Source organism: Hibiscus syriacus, unplaced genomic scaffold (assembly GCF_006381635.1).
Source record: "Hibiscus syriacus cultivar Baekdansim isolate YM2019G1 unplaced genomic scaffold, ASM638163v2 tig00110013_pilon, whole genome shotgun sequence".
Classification (NCBI taxonomy): Eukaryota; Viridiplantae; Streptophyta; class Magnoliopsida; order Malvales; family Malvaceae; genus Hibiscus; species Hibiscus syriacus.
In genome coordinates, this window is record NW_024062563.1 from 809,275 (window position 1) to 815,077 (window position 5,803).

Consider the following 5,803-nt stretch of genomic DNA (forward strand, 5'->3'; position numbering starts at 1 on the left):
AGATAGGGCATCATGGACCAACTTGTTAAAGAGAATTTCTAGTAATTGGGGCATGATCGAAGTAAGAAAAAGAGAAAAGAAAAGAAAAGAAAAAAAGAGATTGATTTAAATAATTATATCATGCATTAATTACATTGTTTTCATGTAAGTAAAAGTTAATTCTGAATATTCATCCCCCTGAGGATATCTCTTTACTCTTTTTACATAGACTTCTGTGTATGAAATAATGAACGGCCTTCTTTCATTTATCCCTTCGCAAAAGGAGAAAAATATATTTTTTGTTATCCCCATTTGAGCCTGAATGATTTTTCTTCTGATTCAACCCTAACCAAGGATCACCATCTATATTTGGGGGCAAGGTGAAGGATATCTGTTCACATGAATAAAGATCGCCAATTCAGTTTTTATTATGAAGACAAATCTCCATGAAGTAAAGAGAGTTTTGAACTACAAGGTAGGTCAAATATGAGGTGCTTGAAGATCAAATCCAGTCAAGAATAACAAATGCAAGAGGAAAATGAGGTACTAAAAGCAATTGAAATCTTACACTCATCTATCAGAAGAAAAGAAAAGAGAAAATAGAAGAAAGAGAAAAAATAAGAAAAAAATAAAAAAAAAAGAAAAAAAAAGAAAAAAAATTGAATCAAGATGGGTGATTCATTGAGCCTCAAGTTATAAGATTGATCAAGTGCAATTAGTTCAAAGATTCATATTCAACAGGAAGCGCAAGAAATGTTGGAGATATAAGAAAATGGAAATAAACCCAAAAATTGGCAGTCTAGAGGGATCTAAAAAAAGAAATGATGAAATACAAGTAGCAAAGCAGATCCAAGTCAAGCAAGACAAGATTGAAGGCATCAAACTGAATTAATCCTTGGTTCAATTACCCTTAAACACTTGTTTGAGCATTTTTATCCCTTTTTTTAATAACCATGAACCCTGGCCTACGTTACGTACTTGAAAAGTCCATTCAATCATACATGGATCTCTAAGTAAGAGAGGCTATCTTCAGATTTTATTCCGCCTCTTAGGATTGATTTTTATTTACAAAAATTGGTTTTAAAAAAATCTTTAATGCATAATAATAAAAGGGGGTTCAAGATGTAAATTTTGAATAATATCTTGAAACCAAAGGAGGATTTGAGTTGAAAACCTGAAAAGGCGGCTCAAATATTGAATGGTGCAACAACGATATAAGAGATGATTTTAAGTTCTTGATGAAGCACCACACATCCTAAATACGTTTCTAAGATTCTGGAATCAAGAAGTATTTCTATGAGATGAGCATAACAACCATTTCTTCAAGTTAGTAGATGCTCAAAAGGACATATATGCTGGATAAACCTGAGAGACCTTATTGTACCAGAATCAACCTACACCTTAAATCAGTCAATAATTTTGACACTTGTCATAGGACTATGATTTTTGAATGATTTAAAAGAGTAGTTGATTTATTTGATATTCATTAAACTCATTGTTTATGATTTGATTCAATTATGAACCTGTAAGACGCAAAACTTTACAAAATTATTTCATTCTTTGATAAAGAATGGAGAAAAAACATTTTTAAACAGGACAGTCTCAAATGAGGAAGGTCCTTGAAACAAGGTGTTATCTATTCTACTTCTATTGTAGAAAAATAATAAGTGATGCCAAAATGATGAAGCACTTCACATTCTTAAAAGCAAGTGGGTCGGGAAGATCAGGAGGGCTGAAGGAGAGAACTTGTAACACTCTCTTGTGACATTATCGGGCAATTTGATAAGAAGGGGATGATTGTCTCATTAAAAATGATCACATATCCCAATGAATAGCAAAAAGGCAAGAATGCGACCAGTTAAGAAGAATATGACCACCTCATTCAGAAAAGGCATGTATCAGACATTTATATCAAAAAGATTGATCACTTCTTAAGTTTATGACAATATGAAGAGAATCTTTACTTAATTGTTGTTTAGTAACACCATAACGAGAGTATTCAAGATAAATAGATTTGAGCACGAATAAAGCCACAATGATCCACAAATAGGGCATTATCAAAGTTGTACCTCGTGGGAATCATCAGATTCAAATTCAATGGACATTGAGAGTAAAACTTTTGACTTGAAGGTTGGAGGTCCATATTATCCATGTGGGGCATCCTGAAGGCTCATGTCAGCATGAAAAAGACTGAAGTAATCCATGTTGGGCATCTTGAAGGCTCACATCAGCATAAAAAAGACAGAAGTAATCCATGTAGGGCATTAAATCTAAAAATTTGAATTTTATTATTTTTAAATCATACCACTATCATATCTGAACCATAAAAGAAGCTATAAATGGAGAAGGCTTATTCGAAGGAGGGGAGAGGAACAAACAAGAAGAAAAAAATTATGTTTTGTAATGGGTATAAAAACCCTAAAAAAATCAATGTAATGGAGATTTCTGAAAGAAATAGAAAAAATAATAGTTCGAATCCAAGGTAATCAATTTTTTTCTTTGTTTTATTCCTTGCATGCATATATATATATATATATATAATATAAAAAGAAGAAGTTGGACTCATCTCGCCGATGTTGTTTTCCGTTGGGGTCGAGAATCTCGATGGCTTCGGATTTTGAGGCGTTAGGGAAGGCCATCATCGGAGCATGGTGGTCAAGTTGGTTTTAGTTTTGGTGTGCGGCGCTGCGGAGTAGAAAGAGGAAGATAAGAGTTGAATGGTTTTTACTTTTAGGTTAAGTTCACGTTTAAAATGAAAAAAGTAGAGAAGATATTATGTCTCATGCGAATTTTTGGGTAAATCACCTTAGGTCCCCCACACCTTGCTACGTTCTTGCATTTTAGTCTCTATTTTTGTTGTTTCTTTAATTTAAATGCTCTATTTGCACTCTTTGAAATCTGATCCTTTTTATTGCCTCCCTATTTAATTTTAAATTGGTAGCCATACTTTATTTTTGCATATTGGTCCCTATGTAAATTTTGTTGATAAACATTATATTAACTATTAATTATTAACAATTATTTTTAAAATTAAGATTTATGTGCTAATTTTTATTTTTCTTACACATCCCATATATTTTCTTTTGGTTCATTTTAGTCACTAGCTACTATGCAAAGGAAATTCATTTTATGTTTGTAATCCCTGTACTTCAGCTCTAAATGCATTTTAGTTCTGTTTTAGGTTACTTTCATATTATTTTGAGCCTTTTATTTTATTTGCATTATATTTTTATCCTTTATGTTTGTTTACTTATTAGACCAAATTATCCCTATTTATTCCGATAAATTAATTTCACAATCTATTCGATTTATTAAAATATACGCACTTGCCTTTTAAAACTTATTGTTAGTTTGTTTTAGTACCTGCATGTTTGACTTTCCCATTTGTAATTCATATATTTATTCTCATTTTATATTAATTTTGTGCACAGTACATCTATACATGTGTTAAGATTTCTTTAAATTGCTATATTTTATCTTGAATTACGTGTATGATATATATATATATATAAACTTTTATTGAAATATGCATGATATATATATAAATGTTTTACGCATTATACCTATATATTAACTTTTATTAAATCTCTTTGATAATATTTTTAGTATTGTTATCCGAATGTCTTTCAAGAACATATTTATAGAACGGACGTTGAAAGTATCATTTGATCAAAGTGGTATAATCTGATACGATGTTCGAACGAAATGAGAATAGATCTAGTTTATTTTACTAATTAAATCTTTTGTGATTCAAGACATTTGTATGTAGAAATTTATTTTGTTGTTTGCAAATTGTCGATAATTTATATTCTATTTGTGTTTTTTTAAATCAATGAGGATGAAATTTTCTTTATGAATAAGAAATAGATGAAATAGCCTTCCCGACAAAGGATTGTTAATGTCGAGATTTCTTTTCAAATTAAAGAATTTCTCTAATTAGTTAATTAATTTGAAACAAATTAATTAATATTCAATAAATGGATCATATCTTAACCATATATATTCAATTCATGATTTCTATCATTTACGACAATGTGTAAACAACACAGTATCAATTTGTTGTTGAGGGGGCTTGCATTCACGCAACCCCTATCATTTCTAAGTTATAATTTTGTTTTTCGTATTTTTTTTAACATGTATAGAGATTCTGTCGTGGTTTAAAATGTTTGAAAATCATAACATAATTCAGTTTACTGCTAAACAAGCCTATTTGATTCTAGTTTTATTCCTATCACCTTGAAAATCTTAAAACAAAGCTTTAATATGTCTATAACACTAAATAAGTGGGTACAAGTTTCAATATTTTAAATTGTGGCAAACCTATTTGATTTAGTTTATTCATATAATCATTAAAATCCTAAAATGTTTAAAGCAAAGTTTAACATATCTCTAAAACCAATATTGCTTGATAGACAAGCTAATCACTTTTCTTTTCAATAAATCTCCAAGTATAATAGTAGATAAAGTTAATTTTTGCATATAGTAGATAAAACTAATCTTTAGATTGAATATCATTTTGAGTATTTGGCATTGAAGTTTTTTTCCGAACTGGTTTATTCGAACCTATTTATCCGACATGAGATTCGATACAGACTCGAATATAATTGTATGAATTTGATTCAAAATTCAAAAACAAACTAGATTGAATCAAAATCGACCCGAATTCAATAAATTGTTGAAAAAAGACATTAACATCATCTATCAATTTGAACTGTTAAAATTTCAGTACTGATAAAATGATTTTTTAATCAAATTTTGGATATTAATTTAAAACATTCAAATATTAGAGAACAAGTTAAATGGTGTGACATATAGATGGCCCTATATCCCAAGTCGAATGAAAGATTAAGTTGACTAGTCTTGCATGTATTATAAAATGGACCTAACAAGGTTGATTAAAAGCATCTTTGCGTTTGGTGCAATGACGCAGCTAGTGAGGTAATAACCGAGCCGCGTCTATTACTGGTTGAAAACTATATCCAAACCCCCTCTTAGGTCTGGGTTCATTCTTGGCCTTCAAGAATTTTTAGAAGGACTCCCATCGGGGTAAAGCCCTGTGATATCTCGTTTACAAGAATTTCATAATCTCCAGAAGTACCAGCGTACTATATATAGGAAATTCGTAGAACTTTGTACATGACAAAGATGCCAATATGGAAGGGTCATTATTTTCTTTTCTGAACATGTCTAATGCGATGATGACAGACACTTTTTAAAGGAGTAGTGGTTACTATCATTCTTATGTGTTCAAGCGTTTAGTGTAAATTAGAAAAGTTAAAGCAATACTCTAATGTCATTTATCATGACATTATTGTTACTTAAATATCATTTATTATTATTCTTTTTGAAAAAAAATATTTGATAGGGGATATATTACACCCTAAACCGGTACGACACACAATTGACCAATTAGAACGTCACACAGGACCACCAGAGCGGCAACCCAAAAATTTCTTTTAAAATCACTCATAAAATAATAATTAACAATCATTTAAAAACTATTAAATCATATGAAATAGTCATAAGTTTGCAATAGTGGGAAGCTCCCAAATAAATGTCAAAAGTACATCGAGTATTCAAAAACAATTACGACTCAAGTACAAGAAGGTCTATGAATTATACATGCCCTCTGAATAAGTAGACTCAAGACGTATTGTGACCGCTTGGTTGTCTAGAACGTCTGTAACACGACCGACTCCTCTCGTTCACCACCTAAAGACCTGCGAACGGAAACACAATTTCGAACGTTGAGCTCACTAGCTTAGTGTCACACTAACAACAATGCCATATTAATAGTGTTCACAAATGCTCATGTTAACATAAG

The 5,803-nt window shown here is 30.7% G+C and overlaps 1 non-coding gene across 1 annotated transcript; it reads left to right on the forward strand.

The window, feature by feature from the left end:
* The first annotated feature begins 4,882 nt into the window (after positions 1–4,882).
* Positions 4,883–5,033, forward strand: LOC120212630. Its single transcript, XR_005524727.1, has one exon. It is a non-coding gene; the product is annotated as a U4 spliceosomal RNA (small nuclear RNA).
* Positions 5,034–5,803: the final 770 nt, after the last annotated feature.